This window comes from Tympanuchus pallidicinctus, unplaced genomic scaffold (genome assembly GCF_026119805.1).
Source record: "Tympanuchus pallidicinctus isolate F22 unplaced genomic scaffold, pur_lepc_1.0 scaffold3, whole genome shotgun sequence".
Classification (NCBI taxonomy): Eukaryota; Metazoa; Chordata; class Aves; order Galliformes; family Phasianidae; genus Tympanuchus; species Tympanuchus pallidicinctus.
This window is the reverse complement of record NW_026294747.1, coordinates 90,221,617-90,241,805: the sequence shown is the minus strand read 5'-3', so window position 1 is coordinate 90,241,805 and position 20,189 is coordinate 90,221,617.

The window sequence follows — 20,189 nt, the reverse complement described above, 5'->3', positions numbered from 1 at the left end:
AAGAGTTAAAGTCTGTGGAAGGATAAAAACTCTTGTCTATTATTTTTTTAAACAACTCTTTTTCAATTAGATTGAAAAAAAAAGCCCAGCATATTTTAGATTCTTACTAAATATGAAATACCATTAAAGTTCAATTCATCCATTAGTTTGACTAACTATTCGAAAGTTCAATTTTGTATGCTACTCTGAAGTCATCTGACTCGGATCTTTTGAGAATGCAAAACTGGATTAGATGCCACCAAGAGGTCAGAACACTTGTATGTGTACAGATATGCGCATATGACTATTAGGTGAGAAACAACAAAAATACCTTTCCTCATGTTTTCTGTGCAGCACTACTGACCCTGATCAGAGGTAATCAGTACATAAATGCCCTTTATTAGTCTGGCTGCCTTGAGTGAGACCACACCTGTCCCAATGACAAGCCCTAATACGAGTAGCATCACTGTGGAATTTGCTCACATCATAGAGACTTGAACTTTCTGATGACAGCTTGTCCTACTCCTCTCTTGCACTGAGAGTTTTGGACACTGCTAGTTGGTTACACAAGAATGATGAATGATTTGAAGTTACACAGAATCACTGAATAACAAAATTGTAGGAGTTGGAAGGGACCTCCAGAGATCATCAAGTCCAACCCCCCTGCCAAAGCAGGTTCCCTACACCAGGTCGCACAAGTAAACTTTCCAAGTTGCTTGGAAAGCTTCAGTACACGCTCTGAGCAATGCTTAGATATATCTTTTTTTTCCATCCCTCTGTTCAAGATATGAGAGTTCATGGCTTAAAACGTCTCTGCTTGTTTTGTGTAAGTTATCTTAAAAAATTACATAACTTTAATGAATGTGATTATGAGAGATACTGTAGCTCAGCATGTACTCTTCTAGGTTCTGAACAAGCTGAATAGCGCATTCCTGTATTCAGCATTGAGAGATTTACCCACAGTTACCTGCACATTTATTGCCTGTAAATGGACTACATCCTACTTTCTGCCCAGTTCTACAAATGTTACTGAAATTCCTTTGTGAAGCTAAGTCTCTCTCCCTTCCAAATTCTATTTAGTTTTACTAAAAAAATCTGAAACAAAATACTTTCTTGAGTGCAAAAGAGTTTTTCTGATTAGTTTCATGCCAGATCTAAAAGGAACAAATCCTCTCTCTCTGGTTCAGACACCAAATTTATAAAAATCAATGATTTGCACAGCTCTTGTGAAGAACATGCTCTTTGCAGCAACTCATGATGATTTTCACGACAGTACTGTGCATTAATATGCCTTATGGATACAGCCCCACAGTGCAATGTAGGACACTTTTACAATGATCCCCAACTACATCCCATGCGTCTGTAGCAAACAATGAATCTGATGCTGCACTTGTAAAAGATTTATGATTCAGAGAGCAGAAGATAAACGATTCCAGTCCCTGGATGCTTTAAAAGCAAGTTCTTCTAGTTCATATGGTTAAAATTGATCTTTCCATTGTCTCTTGCATGAAATGACCAAAACTAATGATGTTAGGTAATCAATATGAAAAGCCGTGCATAAAGAATTAAACCAAGAAATAATGGATTGCTGTGTCAAAGGCCTCCAGACGATAAGAAATTGGTGCTGACTGGACAAGTTGAAGAGATATCCAGACTCCTGGGTATTTCATTTCAGCCTATGCTCACATCTAGAACAAAGGAGCCTCTTTTTATTTCAAAACAAAAACATGAGGTAAAGCATGCAAAAAATAGTGCAGTATTATCAGACACATAGCCATTCCTATAATCTGCAGCCTTCAAGAGCTACCAGTGTTCAGATAATGCAGAATCGCAGAGTTACAAGGGTTGGAAGGGATATCTAGAGATCATTGAATCCAATCTCCCTGCTAAAGCAGGTTTCCTACAGTAGATCATGCAGGTGGGCGTCCAGATATGTCCTGAATGTCTCCAAAAAAGGAGGCTCCTCAACCTCTCTGAGCAACCTGTTCCAGAGCTTTGTCATCCTCACTGTAAAGAAGTTCTGCATATTTGTGTGGAACTTCCTGTGTTCCAGTTTTTGACCTCTGCTCCTTGTCCTAGCACTACACTCTGTTCTCCTGCCATCTACTCTGCTTGTGATGACATTGTAGAAGGCTACCAGATTGGTCAAGATTTCCCCTTAGTGAATCCATGTTGACTACTTCTGATAGCCTTCTTATCTTCCAAGAGCTTGAAGATGGTATCCAGAACAAGTTGTCAGAGATGAAGCCTGCAGTTTCCCTAATCATCCTTTTTGCCCTTTTTGAAGACTGGAGTGGCATTGACTATCCTCCAGACCTCAGGTACCTGAGGACCTCACTGGATTACGCACATGAATATAACGTGCTATCAAATAACTCTGAGTAGAAAGATCCATCTAATCTACTTTCCAGTGGCTTTGTGGTGTATATTTGGAATCTTTGCCATCTAATGAACGGTGAGGCTTATCTCATGATTGGGGAATTAATAGCAGCTCTTTTGTTCCAGCTCTCTCTCTGTGTGTTTACTGATATCTACTGAGTTTGTTTGGCTGAGTTCACTTGGCAGCCATTCTGACAGCATGGGCACTACTGGAATCTCTCTTCTGGCTGAGCATCTAATAGAATTTGTGGAATTTCATGTATTTAAGGCTCCTACTGCTCTGTCAAATTTGGTTAAAATCAGTGACTAAGTCTGTGGAGGGAGAAGGATGGGAAGAAACTAAAACAAAGGAGACTGGCATTGTGTGTCATTGCACAAGTGCCATTTTATTAGGAAACTGGAGGGCAGTTGCTAAGAAGCAGTTCTTTCTTAGAGGATTTAAAAGTAACTGTAGCAATGGTCCTCGGGCAGGGCTTGAAAAGCTCAATGTTTGGAGTCTGCCTTACGCACTGCACAGTTAACTTGTGTAGGAGTCACATTAGGATAGCTCATAGTCCTGTAGCCCAAGCTCTGTCTGTTCTCCTTCCCATTTAAAATGATGTTGACTACAGAGAAATGGCTTACTCCTGCTCTGAAATGTGCAGAATGTTATATTCTTCCTCACGTGTTCATTTCTGCTACAAAACTGCTGCTTTTTGCTCTCCTTTTTTCACACATCATTTTACTTTTAGGACTTTCATTTTTCTCTTGCTTCTTTTCTCCTTTCTAATTTCTCACATTCCTTTCAACACTTTTGAGATAGATGGGGATTTTCTGTTGCATCTCTTCAAAGCCATCTAATGAGTGTCTGTCTTGAAGCAGAGAGGATTGAAAGATTCCCCGCTTCTCATTCTGTCTGGCTGGAAAAGGAAGGAAAGCTGCGATTTAGATTCATTTCTGAGATTTTCTTTGCTTCTTTTGCTATTAGAGTGTAGAAAAAGTTTTAGTTTCCACTTGAATCTTCCAGGCAGGATTTGTACTGATGCCTCCCATGGGCCTCATCACTCCCTAACATCCAGACATAACAGGTATGCAGTTTGTGAGCAGAAGCTTGGAGATGAGCTGGCACAGTCTCTTTTCCACCAGAAGGAGTATGCATTTCTGTGGATGACAGCTTGGCTTCACTCATGCTAAAGAATATTCCATTATTTGCCTGAATATCAGATATCCCTGTTCACTGCAGGGGAGTTGGGCCAGATGACCTTTAGAGCTCCCTTCCAACTCAAACGATTCCATGATTCTACGATTATTTCCCTGAATAGTTATCGTGAGATGGGCTGAGACCAGTGCCTGGCTCATGGGGTCTGGAGCTTTACATGCCTATGAAAGTCCCACATTTTCCCTGAAATTCAGAGATTCACAGCTCAAGTTGAGTGTCCAGGTTACAAGTTCTCACAGCAGGGATCACTTGAGACTGCTTCAAAAGTTACAACAACTTTTAAAACTCTGCACCTAGAGACCTGACAATGGCCAGTTCACCACCCAGTACCTACTACTAATTCTAGCTGATGATATGCACCGAAGATCCAGATATGGCTTGAAATCAAAAGTCAGTAAGAAAGCAAATTGAAAAAGATGTATATATGTGAGATCTGGTTTACCCCTGGAATGTGCATAAAGAAGTCTACCTCTGGTACTCCCAGCTTCCTCAATGGCTTGTGGGGAGAAGGGAGACCTCAGGGATCTCCCCTGGGAAAGGACTTCCTTTCCTTATCTTCCACCTTAATGCTCTTTTCTTCCCTGAATTCCATTACAGTGATTTTAGTCCCAGACTCGCTCCATTTAACCCAGTGTTAGAGGTCCAGACCTTAAATATTTATTCGCTTAATGTAGTCAGATGCAGCCAATAGCAATTAAAGGCCTGACCTCTAACACTCTACTGAAGCAACTAGCCAAAGTTAGAGGCTCATCATCATCCAAAAAATCTGAGGTAATCAGACTCCTTTCAGCCCTGGCTTCCCTTCCACCACCCCCTGCCCCAAATACTCTGTAAAATAATACCATGGCACTAAATTAGACCTCATTACCTATTGAGTCACTAGATCCAGACCTCCCTTACATAGTAATGAGTACTGATTTATTGTGATCATTATTTGGGCATTACAGGTCACTAAATAACATGCTCTGCCCACACATGTCTTCTGGGCTAATAAATATCCGTATACGAAATATTTTTGAGTGAACTAGCCTTCAGGTTGGTTCAGTGACTTAAGTCACATTAATTTTCTTAATGCATGTAGTGCTTTGATAGGAAAGCCGCTGGGATGGAGGCAGAAAAGCAGGCACAGAGCAATACCTAAATACAGCTTCTCTTAAGATAGAGTTCATGGATGAGAACTTGGGAAGTAGTGCAGAGTGAGGTCAGTGAGAAGGATAAAAACAACTCTAGAAAATGTATATTTAAAGTCAACCAGCACCCTTAGGGCTTGATCCAAACTTCGGTGAAATAATGGAAAGATTCCCATTGGGCTAAATAGGATCACATTCAGTTTGCAAATATAGCACATCACTTATGCACACACCATCTTCCTTGGCAGTGTAGCTATTGTACAAAACTGGGGCAGATTCAAATTTGGAAGAGGTGAAATGATATTATTTGTTATATTTATCCAGAAAATATCAACACAGGAACCATCCATTTCAGTTAAGATGTAAAGCAAGACTGTAGATATTACTGAAAAACATGTTTTTGTATTTTCAAAAGAGACAATAAGATTAAAAAGAGAGAGAGATAGAAAAAAAAAAGATTCATGACTCAAGAACGATAAAGAAGAAAAGGATTATAACCTCACTCTGTTAGCTGTCACACAACATATTTTATTGGCTTACTCCTAGCAAATCTTATAATGCATTTTCATTATTTATAGAAATAATTATAGATTAGTTCGCCATAAAGAAATTGGGCTGGACTGTTTTAAAAATTACAGAAATTAGATGAAATCAAGCTCTTTGAATTATCCATGAGCATTGGGTTAATATAATCAATACTTCAGCCATTACAGGTTGACGTTACATCTCGAGACAATTTTCTAACTTAATAAGATTAGAAATAATAAACTGGTATTATTTCTTTGCGAATTGGGGCCTCTGACCTAGTAATTTAATGGCTTCATTATTACAGCCGTGGAATGTAGAAAGACCAGCACGCTCCCTATTATCACAACTGTGCTTTGTCCAAATTATGTGACTTAAAAAAAAAAAAAAAAAGCAAAATAGAAACTCAGTAACAATTTCAAAGGGCTATGACAGAAATTTTTTACTGGACGTAGTATGATATGCCAGGTCATGCCTGTGATTTTATTTGCTGTTCGTTACGCTGCAGTAGTATAATACATATGCCTTCACATTTTAAAAAGCAATGAAGAAAAAGCTTGCTTTATATATTTTGGGAGATGCAATACTGAGCAAAGCTTTCAGTGCTTTGTGCTCCTGCTGTTTTTTGGTAGTTGCTGCTGAGGCATGTTTAATTTGCAGTAGGAAAGGGAAAATAGTCCTTTGGTCACAAAAATATGGGTCCAAGTCTGGCTTTTCCACAGACCTCCTCACTTCCCAGTGAAGGTTAAGATGAACAACACACATGGTGCCAAGGCATCCAGGATTTCACTTGTCTATCAATTTCTGGTGTGGAAAGTGGGAACTCGATAGGGAATTTCCTTTCTCCCACTATGCGTCTGTTTTGTCAGTTCATGTATCAGCAGGCAGAATGAAGGTTTCCATTTGCTACATGCAGTTCTGAGCAGCACTGATGCCCTGCTGGGGTGGGAATAACAGCTGTGACGAGTCTCACACAGTGAGGCATGGGCCAAATGCATCCAGGGGGTCATTTATCTTCCCGCTTTGGAGCTTAGAAGAAAACACTGATAATTCAGTATCTGATTGGGAATGTGTGGGACACCCGTACATGCATATACTGCAAGACACACTTCAGTCCTACCTGCTTTGTTCTACATCTGCAGTGCAGCGACGCGGATCAACAGCATTTATTTTGCTCCTTATCTTCTCTCTACACCACTTATAACTCACAGTGTTTTAGAAATATAGAAGAGCTTATTCAGAAGGATGCTAATTCAGTTATCTCTACCTACAAGAGACCCACATGTGGTCATTTCCAAATCTCTGGGCTAAGATCGTTCATATACACACCTCTGTTATAGCAAATGCTTTCAGTTAGCTTTAAAGGAAACATAATCCAGGGTGATAAAACATCAAGGCAAATAGGAGGCTCAGCCAAACACTTACCCCTCTGAACCTATGCTTAAGAAATGCCTGCTGTCAGATGCACTTGCATTTCTATGCCTCTGCATCCATCTTTAATTGGCAGACCTGCAAGAGCAAGGACTTAGGAACAAGGACAGACTAATGCTGTGCTTTCAGCGCCATTTAAGAGTGAGAGAGACATCTCTAAATCTCTCTTCAGAAGCAAATGCAGAGAGAATTATGACAACGCTACCTGTCTTTCAGAATTAAGTCTGTTAATTAAGATTTTTAATAGTGCATTCTGAAGCCTCCTAATTTGGGCTGAATTTTAACCTTACTAACATTAGTCACAGACTGGCATACACAGGAAGGCAGCGTGGATTGATAGGAGCAGTGATATCAGGTACCTGGTGAGATGCTCCCAGATGGCAATGCTCTTTCTCAACCATGTAATCACATAGTTGGGCTGTTAACAGAGGAAAAAGTATTTTTCTGTCACAAGAAAAGTGCTCTTCAATGATGAAAATGCTTTGTTTTTGTTTTTGTTTTTGTTTTTTTCTTTCTTTTCATTAGCCAGAAAACAGTAGGGTATACAATGGCTACTCCAAAAGTAATGCCTCCTGTTTTATAATGTTGGTCCACAGCTTTAGAGGTGGATATTGGTGGTATGGCATTAGAGGCTAAGCTTTCCTGACAGTATTCTGTTTCTTTTAGTTGCTGTGCAACAGAGAGCAGCAGAAGGGCAGTCTGACAGAATGGTGTCCGACATGGAAGTGCATATGAAGCAAAGGTGTGTCACTGAATTCCTTAATGAGGAAAAATTGCACCCATTGACATTCACCAGTGCCTGCTGAATGTTTATGGTGACCAAGCAGTGGGTGTGAGCACACTGAAGTGATGGTTAGTGCATCTAAGCAGTGGTGACAGTGGCAGTAAGTCACCTCCACGAATGCAGATTTTTATGAGTGCAGCATGCAGGCTCTTAGTTACTGCTGGTGAAAGTGCATTGCTAATGGTGATGACTACATTGAAAATAGTGTTTTGTACCTGAGAATTTAGAATTATTTAGTTGATAGAACAATATCAACTACGATTGTTGTGCTCTTTGTATCTGTTTAGTTTCCCCATAAATAAATAGGAGGCATTACCTTTGAAGCAACATACGTTTATACATATAAATACATTTTTATATATAGATATTTACTTTCAGCATGAAATTAACCCTAAGATAGGAGGTATTTATACAGCCTGCAGTACCACTGCTGGCTCTGTGAAAGTACTATTTTCTCTCTCTCACAAACGTAGCATTTTTTACGACAGTATATTTCCAGCCACCCTGGATCCATAACCTGTGCCTGTTTAGAAACACAGCATTAGAATAAAAGCCACAGACGCTGTGAGCCCACTGCACTGAGCAGTGTTCTACCCACGATGCGTGCTAAAGGCAGCGCCTCCAGTGCCCCCACCTTGGGTAACCACCACCAGTCTCTGGTTAATGTCTCTGAAACAGCCTGTTAAGACTGTTACTACAAATTAGAGTCTGGATCATTCTGCAATGAAAATAGACTTCTTTCATCTTCCAGATGGCTGTCTGATTGGGAACTGGGCAGGATCACATTTCAGTTTGTGACTTAATGATTCAGGACAATATTTATGGTTATTACCTGACAGAGGGCAGTGAGGAAAATTAAAGCACAGCCCCATGCTTCATTTATGACAAAAAACAAATTTGTGACAGTTCCATATATTAGAGGTGGCATCTTTTGCTCGGGGCAAGGTCCGAACACAGCTCCGCGTCAGGAGCCAGGCAGGATGACTTTGCCACTGCGCTGTGATGTATTTGCCATCGTGATGTATGTGCCATCGTGGCAGCAAGCTGGTGCTCCCCTTGGAGGAGGTCTTCACAGACGATGCAGAGATGAGTGAGAGCTTTCAGAGAGGAAAAATAACATAATTATCCAGTGGATTTGTCGGACGGCGGCACTTGTCTGAAGTATTATTCTTTGGGGCTTATTTTTGACATTATTATTACTGCGGGGTAATCCCTTCTGGAGAAAACATGGAGTAATTATGCGTGCCAGTTTGCAGATAGGATTCTGCACGTGATTCTCCCTGCAAACAACATTCCTCATGATACCAGCTAGAGGGGGTGCAGTGTCTTTTGAAGTGATGGGCAACAACGTTAGGTTAAATCAAATTGAAGCCCCAACCCTGCTGACTCTTTCCTGAAGGAAAGAAATTTATTAGTGTTCCTCTCCTGGTTAATCCTTTGCTTTGCATATGGAACAGACTGGTACTTCTTTCTTTCTTTCTTTCTTTCTTTGTTTCTTTCTTTCTTTCTTTCTTTCTTTCTTTCTTTCTTTCTTTCTTTCTTTCTTTCTTTCTTTCTTTCTTTCTTTAGAGCTGCTAAAAAAATAAATAGTCCTTATGAAAATGACTGTAACACACAGCTTTGGGCTTCCTATAAATTGGCTTCAGACTGCAGAATTTCTTAATAAAATGAATAGTTCTGAGAGATGAGAAGTAGCTGTTGGGAAAAAAAAAAAAAAAAAAAAAGTGGAAAAATGGCTGTACTACCCATTGCTTCAGCTTCTTTTATCCCTAAGCTAAAATAAGCTTTTTGAATTTGCAGATAGTGATAGCAGGAATGTCATTTAAATTATAAGAGTAACTTATTTTAATGAAGGACATTCTGTCCACATCTGTTAAGTATTACCCCAAATCATTCTAAATATTAATTATTTCAGAAACTTTCTCCTCAGTGGAGCAATGCTTCTTAGTTATCACTGAGCTGGACATCTCTTCCTGTTTCTCCCTCCACCAGGGTCCAGCAGCACCTGGCACACACAGTGAGTGTCCCTAACCACCCCATTTCCCAGCCTGGTCCCCATCTCTGCAGCCCCTCATCGGGCCACAGGGCAAAGCTATGCTTCAGTTCTCATTGAGCTCTGTGATTGGCACTGGGATTTTCAGTGCTACCCTGGGGAGAGAAACCCATAGAGTGTGAGGTATTTGAATCTGCCTATGTAGCAGTGAAATATTGCAATCCTATTGCACAGACGGTGCAGGAGGGCTGTGTGCTTGCTTTGTTGCTGTGTTTTGAAGGGAGATACTTATATAACAACACATTTTTTTGTTTAGTAGGAGCTGCATTTTTATCCCGTTAAAAAATGACATAGTTGGGGCACTGAGATAATGAGGGCGATTTATCTGTTTCCCTGAGATTCTAGCCCCGCCTGGGGCCGTGAGATGGATGCACCCAGCACTTTTGGCTTTTATCTCATTTCAGCTAGTTCTGGTCTAGATCAGGCCAGTAGGGTGAAACCCTGGCCAAAACCCCCAGCCCCAGTTGAAATCTGCAAGACCCCCGTGAAAGGTGCATGTTGGGCCCCTCCTGGCTGCAGTCTTCTCATGCAGGCACAGTGCCTGCTGGCCTGGTGGCGTGGCTGACCTTCATCACCCCTTCACACCTGTTTTTGACCCCTTACACACCCAGTGAGGACCAGGCTGGCCACAGCACAGTCTCACACACCTCATCCTTTCTGGATCCAGCATTCTACAATACATCAATGCTTTAAACACTTTCTTAATTATGTAGCAGTGAGCACTCCTCCGAAAATGGGGCTGCACTATACAATTAAAGGAGAGATGTATAAACTATCTGATGTTGTCAGTATCTGTAGCTCAACGTGAAATTACACTGGGAACAGGAGACTGTTATCTGAAAAATCCATTTTCTTGTCATTTTTATGGAGCTCTTAGATAATAAAATCAAGAGAAAGATGACTAGAATAACAATAGTATCTCTTCCTGCGTGAAAAGAGAGGGGGAGGAGGAGGAGGAGTGCAGAGATGGATATATGAAATTTCTTATCCAAGTAAATAATCTACATACATTTGCATTTGCATGTAATCATTGATATAAAATGTTGTCTTTGTTAACATTAGAAGCTAGAGATATACATTACCCACCCATCTCTGGCTTAGCTGCCTTTTGTAAAGTAAGAATTGGTGGCTCTTAAACCCATCAGGCAGCCTTACTTTTCTTCATTTTACTCTATTATTTCAAGTGCTTGAAGTGCAAGATTTACTAAGGAGTGGTTGACAATGAGAGTCAAACACTGCAATCCAGAGAAGAACAAGCCCAGATTCAGTTTCAACTGAATAAATAAGGAATGGGACACCATATGCTGGAACAGAAGACGGGATGATGTTAGAAACAAATAGAAACATCACTGGGTCACATTCTGCCCAATCCTGCTGTGGGTTCAGCATTTACTGAGTCTGACTCTCAATGGACAACTCACAGTATGCAGGTGTGTTGAGTTCTGCATTGCTCTGCCATTGGAGAGGAACCCAAAGGCACCCGATAGTACCACACTTCACTGCTTGCAACGTATTAGCATAGCTGTTAATGACATACAGAACCACTTTATCTTTTATTTTTATAAAAGATAAATAGATATATATTTTGTGGAAATGTACTATGAATTCACCAGGTAAAATTAGCTATTAAAATACACTGTTAAATGTGAAGTTTCATTGATTGTTTTCAAAAAATAAAAAAAGAAAAGAAAAGAAAAGAAAAACAACACCAAATATCTCATCATCTAGTGCTTTCTTTCAAAATATCAAGCTTTTACAAATGAGCAGTGCAGCCAATCCTGTAAATTCTGCTGCTCTTCCCATAAGGCTTTTTGTATTACTAAGCCAATTGGTCTGATGCTCTAATGAGCCAGATATTCTGTAGCATTTCAAAGCAGCATTTTTTTTTTTTTAATTAAAAAGAAAAAAAAAAACTTGAATGCGAGGTTCCAAACAGCTACACAACTTTGCAAAATGACTGTGGTAATGAGGTGTCTGCATGAGTCAATCAGGGCAGACAACTCTCCGAGAAAGGCTCGATGCCTTTCAGATTTTCAAAGAAAAATAAACCAGTGACAAAAGTATAGCAGCTGCGAGTGCATGAAGGAAATTAGTTATAGCAGACTTGTAATTAAGCATTGGAAACTGATCAAAAACATTATCCTGTTAGTTCATGCCATGGCTTCTTTCTACTACAAAATCAATTACACAAAAAATAAACTACACACACTCTGAAGTTTATATACATGAATGTGTCCTCTGGCAATGCAACAGTCCTCTCCAGTATTTGGACTGCGAAGGCTGTGCAAGTATGTTTGTTTTCTCAATAAAATACTCAGAGCATAGAGCAAGGAAAAAGTGAGATGAAAAGGGGAACAGAAAAATTGGGAGAGAAGGTTGGCAGAATAATAGACTCTATCAGGACCATACTTTCCTAAGAAAACAATATTTGTGCAATGAGATAACCAACACAGGGTTTTCTCCCAGTGTGTGCATTTTTCCATTTTCCTTTGCTGAGAGCTTTGAGTAAACAGGACAAATTGCTATTAGACGATATAAATCATTTAACAATAATGAAGCAAATGAATGCCACAGAATGTAGAAATTTGAGGGAAAAGTATACACAAGAATAGTCGGGCAAAAGTTTGCCTTTTGAAAATCACATGCTATTCCCACTAACTGTAACATGAGGAGGATGGCTGAATAAAATAGGTCTATGTCAGCTTTCGTAGAAGATTCAGGCCTGGTTTACCACGTTTTATACCAACAGAGCTGTTTTAGTTAAGAAAACAAAAATAAACCCCAGCAGGTTGCAGACACCCGTTCCTTTCAGGCGTGAGCCTGTGTCCCACTTCCCGCACTGTTCCCATTCCCACTCCATAGGACATCCCCTGCATGGAGCACACCAGAAGGGCAGCCAACACTGCCGGGGCAAGGCCTTGCTCAGCCTGGCTTTGTCAGTGGGAGGTTAAGAAGATATGAGTCTAAAAGAAGGTGGAAGCAGGGTAACACATTTCAAGCAGGTCAGCAGAAGAAATTGCTGTACAGAAAAGGTTTAGCTGGAAAGCAGTGCCTGAGCAGCAGGCAGATATTTTGGAAGCCACTGGAAATCCCAGATTTGATGTATCGTATTTCAGAGTGGTCAAGCCCTAAATGTGTTGCTGTGGATCTGCTTTGATTGGTGGATCTCCTCCGTTTTTCCAGCACCACAAATACCACAGCTTACAGCTTACAGAGACTCATCTCTGCAGTCTGCCTTTGCTGGTCCCTGCATCAGTAGCCACAGCCAAGAGGTGTGCATGGGTTGTGGTAGGACACAAGTGTGTGAAACCTTTCTCCTGGTGTTAAGTATCCTGAGCACTGGTATTGCAAACCTCCAGTTCTGCTTAAAGTCAGCACCTCTGAAACTCAAGCCATAATTTAAGGGCCTCAGTGTGAATATAAAATACCCAACTTTAGGTTCTTCACTTTATAACTCTTGGCAGAAGACCCTGAGACAAAAAGCAGAGCAGAAGCAAACGACATTATTGCTGCTGTTGTGCCATGTGCACCAGCAAAATATATCAACGTGTGAATACACAAAAATGAGAGGAGGGAGATGGGGATGATGTGCTTTTAATATCTTTTAAGCACCAGAAAATCTTTCATGGGCAGGAACAAGACAGAGTTCATGAAAAGGTAAACCCCAGAATAAATTATGAAGCTCATTCCATTAGAGGTATGTATTAAATACCATATGTAGGTAAAGGGCTGGGTTTTTTTTTTCCTTAGCTAATGAGAGATAACTCTTCCTTCTACTTTTCACTGATGTGAAAGACATCTGCCCTGAAAACCATCATTTTTTATTTTTTTTTATTTTTATTTTTTAATTTTAATATGTATGAAACAGAGATGTGGGGCTAGATTCATTGCTGCAGTTACCTGAGTAATGCCAGCACAGTTACACCACCAAATTACTTGTCTCGTGATTTTTATTAGTGCGTACACCTGCATTGTACTTAATTCTTAGTATACCATGAAGGCAAACACATGCACATTCACTGGGTGTACAGTGGATGCACACTAACCCAAACACTTGGGACTATACCACCATGTGGCTAAGCAAAAAATGTTTCTATTGCAACATGGCAGTTGTTAGTATATGAACAAACAAACAAAAAAAGCATTTTTGAACTTATGTATATTGAAGAAAAACAGTCTTGCACAAACTTGCTGCTGCAGGCAAATTCATTATATGAACCTTTGTAAATTTCTTAGGAGAAGTATTGGGATGTTGAGTGGTGGCCTGAGTTGGGACTTGGTGCTGATAATGGGAGGTAAAGATGGGGCAGAAAGATTAGAGTGAAAACACTGGGAAATCAGAGTAATAATTCTGTCTTTTTTTCATAAAACCTCTAACTTCTCTATGTGAAGGGCTAATTGTAATGTGGTAGACAATTCATAGAACTGTTTAAGTTGAAAGGGACCCTTAAATGCCATCCAGACCAGCTCCAGCGCAATAAACAGGGACACCTACAGCCTAATCAGGTTGCTCAGCGCCCCATCCAGACTGACTTTGAATGTCTCCAGGGATGGGACTTTCATCTGCTTCATTGCTGAAGCTGGCCAGCATGTCAGATATCTTTTATACAGCTCTTTCATGTTTCTTGATAATCATACAGTGACATTCAATGGACTTTGGGAATGTGCAAGGCAGTGTTCAGGCCCTGTGGCGACTGGCCACCCTTTGTGCAGTGGATCCACTGTGACTCTAACCTGTAGATTGCCACCTTGTGAAAGAAAGAGCACAGGTTGCAAATCCCAAGGGAGATCCTGGGAGTGATGCCTCCCTGAACACTTCGCCCAGTTGCAGGCATGTTTTATGTCTGCCAAATTTCCCTCACACACTTCTTCCAAGCCCATGTTCTGTGCAATATCACAGAAGTCGTGAAAGGTCAGGAAAACCTTCCCAGATCATGTGGAAGCAAGGAATTTGGAGTAAGCCAGATGGAAGAAGAGGTCCACTGATTTATTGTGGTCTGCTAGGCAGATAAGAACATGTGAGAGATAAGGTGGGAGAAATCTCTTAACCCCTTATCTGCCTTTTGGCACTGAACATATTTCAAGGTAGATAGGCGGCCTCTAAAAAGTTAAGTTTTTGTCAACAGCTGCCACATCCTACACAATCTTCCCACATGTCTCCGTGCTCTCTTTGTCCAGCAATAGGAAACAACTGTTGCTACAGGGAGGTAAATGGTGGTGATAATCACTCAGAGATCATTCCATAGAGCAAAAACACAGTTATGATTATGATTTATCTGAAATTTGCCCCTTGATAATAACACTCACAGTCCAAAGTCCCAGGTAAGCATGCAAGCTCTTTTGGTGCAGGCAAGTGTGAATATGGGCTTTTATGCATGTGAGGATACCTTGCAGCTCAAAACACTTGGGAAGTGTATCTCGTAATTTACTTTATTTTCCGTGTTTATACACAGACATCCATTTTTTGAGTTTTCACTTTGGGTTGAATTTATGATGATAGTGCATCTCCAGGAGCTCTGGGGCTTTTTTTTTTTCCTTCTTTTTTTCTTGGATTGCCTTTAGGGAATCAAGAAGTCACTGGTGATTGTACCATAAATGTTAACCAGGTTGAACCTTCCAGAAGCATCACATGGTGAGCAAGGATGTGACTTGTAGAATTTTGCTGTCTGATAACCTCATGGAAAATTCCCTCAATAGATGTATTTATGGTGACAGATTAAGCCAGACTCCAAGCAGACTGCACTCCGTAAATTTAAGAAAGAATTTCTAACTTATTAGAGATTTCTTTGTTTTTTGGCTATCACATTTCAGTTACACTTTCACTCATGATAAGCAATTGGTTCCTTCCTTGGGGAGCATGGGGAGAAAGTTCCTGCCTTGAAGTACAGATAAATGGCAAGACTTTAAGCTTCTTAAAAGAGCTTTCCTTGAAATTCTTGAGGCACAATGTAGATATGATCTGTAGTTGTTACCACTCTGTTCCTTTAGTGTTGGAAATATGGAGTATTTTTTCAGTTTCTTGCAATATTCTTTTGTCTCATACTTGTGATGGGTGTAAGAGCTTTCCTGCTTCCCACAGAGTCCCATTAGCATCAGCTAGGAGAAGGGTTCAGTCTATTGGTGATGTTGCAAGCAAGGGCTCCTGGAAAAGTGATGAGAAAAGACGGTGGTGAGGTGAGACCTCCTTACAGCACACCTGTGTACATTTCTGCTCAGCCAGAATAATGTTAGTGCAGTGTGTTTCTGAGAGACAACTTTGTAGAAGATTACCAGTAAAGTGTGAAAAAATCACTGCCAACAAGCAAGAAGGTCATCTTTTTTCCTTTTCTTTTTTAGCCTCTTCTTCTTTTTCCTATTTCATATTGGAAAGAGGAAAGTATGACTGTTTAAAGAGTTACTTTGCAAAGGCAGAATGTGCTGAAATGCAAAGCAAGGAACCCCTCTGAGAAGAGATATCGGTCTTATATCGAGTTGCCAGTTGAGATTATCTGGAGTGGATATCCTGAGAGACCAGCAGGAATTTTTTTCCACTGAAGACTGATGGAAGCTTCCCATTCAAATGTTTTAAAAGCTGTGGAGAATTAAAAATAGAAGCCCTGCTTTAGGAGGAGAGAATCCTTTGGGGGGTACTTTGTTTGCTTTGGTTTATATCTCCCTGGGTTGGAATGCAGTAAAAAACTGAAGAAATTAGTGTCTCGCAAAGAAATGTAACCTCATACAAAACCAAAGGGCAAGGAGCTCAGTTTGTGTTCTGGTTTTATAATCAGTTCTGTTTATAGTAGGAAAGAAATATCCCCTTCTTGAATTCAGTGCATGCAGCTTCTCTTAGCTGTTCCCTCTTTAGGTAAACATTAAAGGAAATATGCCTTCAATAATTTATTATGAAGACAGCAACTAATGGTAAATGCAGGTGTATACCACGGGCATGGTGTTGTTCTACACAACAACATACATAAGAGAGAGGAAGTGTTCTCATGGAGTTTTTTCCTAATAGCATGCATTCATGCAAGTAAAGCTGCACAGAAATGGCACTCAGTGGAGGAGAGAAACACAGGAGGTGGTTCAAACCCTTGAGCTGTCTCCTTGCATTAGTCTGTTTGACACCCTTATGTGGTCTCTGGAGATTCTATGTCTCCTTGGAAGTGTGATTACACGGTAGTAAGGCTTTTAATTGTACTGGACTGAAATATCTTTCATATTTATTTTCTGCCTATGCTACCCACCATTAATTACGGGCACAATCTGCAGGTAATGGGCAGTAAGCTAGAGACCTATAAAACACCAACCCTCAACTCTGGCATATTTGCCCCATATTTGAGACAGCATTTCTCATATTTTAAATTCAGAAGCAATAGGGACATATTTGATTTTTCTTTCCCTTCTGGGTTTAATTCTCTCACTCCATGAGAGTTTTGAGAGGCGGGGTGGGTATTTTCCAAGAATCTGTGGATTGGTGTTCTAGTCTCTGGGGGCAGATTGTTCTATCATGAAGAAAAAACTTGTAGCTGTACCTCAGAAACAACTTCTTCCATCTTGAATCCCAGTGAAAAGAAGTGCAGACAGCACAGTATGGCAAAACTACCTCTGCATTGGAGAATTTTCCTAAGCATCACAAAAAATAGTTGTGCTGAGTGTCTGTCTTCACAGCTTCTCCAGACAGGAGGTCCAAGAAGCCTGATGTGTGTGTGCTGCAGTGCTTTGGGAAACATAAGGCAGAGTCCAAGATGCAGAGCCATAGCAATGGCATTTTTCAGAGAATACCAGAGACCACCAGCCCCTGGCCCACAATTCCTGGCTTTCACACTCTGAATCTCAAATGTGCAGATTCTCACAGATCATCAACCAAACCTGAATTAAAAAGGGAGATGGGATTAGCGCTGCACTGCTTAATGTATGCAGAAAACGCATTTCAGCTCAAACAGTAAAGAACAGCTTTAGCTACAGACACCCACTACAATGGCAAATTACTCACACCTGCTTATCGTATGTGTAAGCCTCAGAAGAGGCAACATGTTATATAATTGCTAGGCATCATCACAATTAATCATTTTCTGCATGGAAACTGAAATATGGTAAATTTATTGGTTGCTAGTGAATATTATCACCTGATGCAGACACCACTCACCTCTCTTTGCTCGTTATGCCAACAAAGAGACGTGCATGATGCTGCCACCTCTTTCTTTTTTGGTATATGAGGAGCCTGCAGCCTGCATCTTTGTTCCTGTGCTTTCATGATGTTCTCCTCTTCCTCAGTATCACTGGACTGGATTCTGTCCCAGCTCGACTCACCAGTACATTCTAGCTGAGCTCATTGAGAGTGAGGGTGCTCTTTCATTTGTTATGTCCAAAAGAAAATACAAGCTTTAGCTTTACCTGGTATTTTTCTCAGAAGCAAAGCAGGTTGCTAAGTATTTGCTCATGCATGCTGCCATTTGGTGACACCTCTCAAGAAGCAGAATGTGCTATCCTGAGTCCTAGGTGAAGGAACCATCTTTTTAAGTATTAAATGCTATCTAGACACTATTAATACCATAATATTCACAACAGCTTCTTGCAGTGACACCATGTGAAATCACCACTACACACTGGCCTATATCTGGGACCAAGACTGTATTTTTTTTTTTTTTTTTTTTTTAAACTCCTGTGGCTCTTTTTACACAGTCAGTCTACACAAGATTCTTCCCAAAAGTTAGAGAATCAGATCCCATCTGTATGATACATAATTTATAAAATATGTCAGTATATATATATATAAATAAATTGGTAAAATAAAAATTACAGATTTATGGTTGATTGAGTTCTATCATTTCAGCAAGTCAAAGAAAACCTTCCTGTCATCTGAAAGCATCTGCAGTGTTCTCTTAGAGGAGTAACCATATTACCCATGGATCTGCATTATTTTAGTTACACTGATAAAGTTACAGCACCAATACGTTTATGAATGGGCTTGACAACACAAATCCTGTTAAGCAGCACCTGGCAGACTGGTTAACAATTTGAAAAATGATCACTCGTTTACCATTTTACTCTCATTTTGAGATTTTCCTGCTCTTTCACAATGCTCTGCCCCTCAGTCTCACTGTGCTCCAGATCCCGACCCATGTTTATGTCACTTGCCAGCGTCCAGCTGAGGGCTGCGAATGACCCTTGCAGATAGGCAAAAAGAATGATAATTACACGTTATTTTTTATCAGTTGTGCTTACAAGGCAGTATCAGCAACTCTGGTTTACACTAGAAAAGCTTTGCCAGCAAAAGCAGCAAAGCCCCCTGTGGAAATACAGCTTATACTGGCAACAGGAGTTTTTCTGCTTGCATATTTAGACCACCTCTTGGGATGACTTAATTTACACTGGCAAAAGGAGCCTTTTGCTGGTTTTGTTGCTTACAACAACATTGCTTGGCTTCTCCCTCCCTTCCTTCCTTCCTTCCTTCCTTCCTTCCTTCCTTCCTTCCTTCCTTCCTTCCTTCCTTCCTTCCTTCCTTCCTTCCTTCCTTCCTTCCTTCCTTCCTTCCTTCCTTCCTTCCTTCCTTCCTTCCTTCCTTCCTTCCTTCCTTCCTTCCTTCCTTCCTTCCTTCCTTCCTTCCTTCCTTCCTTCCTTCCTTCCTCTCTCTCTCCCTTCCTCCCTCTCTCCCTTCCTCCCTTCCTCCCTTCCTCCCTTCCTTCCTCCCTTCCTCCCTTCCTCCCTTCCTTCCTTCCTTCCTTCCTCTCTCCTTCCCTCCCTCCCTCCCTCCCTCCCTTGCTTCCTTCCCCAGCATAGCTATGCCAGCTATGGGTTGGAAGATTTGCTGTTGTATCTGCAAAGGCAAAAAGTTCCATTATAAACCTGAACTTACTGATTGGAACTTCTGCTTCTGTGGTGTGAGAAAAATAAAACAATAAATTCTCAGATTTCCTACAGTTTTTGAAAGAAAAGAACTTTCGCATGCACAAAGCCAGATCCTATCTGGATTTCTGGAGGATTATGCAGTGCTAACTAAATGAATTTAGTCTTTGGACAAAACACACACATACATTCTCAGGAGTTAGCTCTGCTTAGTCTGAAAAGCACCTGAATTCCCAAAATGTAGGACTAGAAATATTTCCCAAACTTAAGGCAGGAAACCCACAGGCAGACGTGCTGCCACAGCCATCTGCCAGAGCATAGGCAGGAGATCGCTACTGGATTCAAAGCAATTTATTCTCACTGTCCTTCTCCTGTAGAGCTCAGTGAAAGTCAGACAGATAATGAGAAGTATTTCTGTTGCACAGAATAACCTTGGGATATGACTTCTCACACTGCTGTGCTACATAAAGTGTGAGAGTTTCTTAAAGAGCAGGCAATATGTTGGTCAGGATGAAGCTTTTTAGTACAAGAAGCTTGTGCCTTCACTAATAGATATGAGTAGGGCACAAAAGATATTTATAAAACTTCCTGGAGGTCTATATATGCTATTTTGCTTATTGATTTCCTCCGTCATTCCTCTGCCTCCTTCCTCATCTTTCTGCCATCCTGCATCACTTGTGAAGGTATTTGCCTTTCCTTCCCACCAAAAGGGCAGGAGCACCAAACAGGTCAGCCTATAAAGCAGGAGAAATCTCACTAATGACGAGATGCTGGAAGCTCAGTAGGTTTTACTGAGATAATTAGCAAACTCATTATTCTCCTGAACAGCAGAAATATACATAAGAAAAGGAATCCTAGGAAACCTTTCTTCCTGTAATTAGAGCT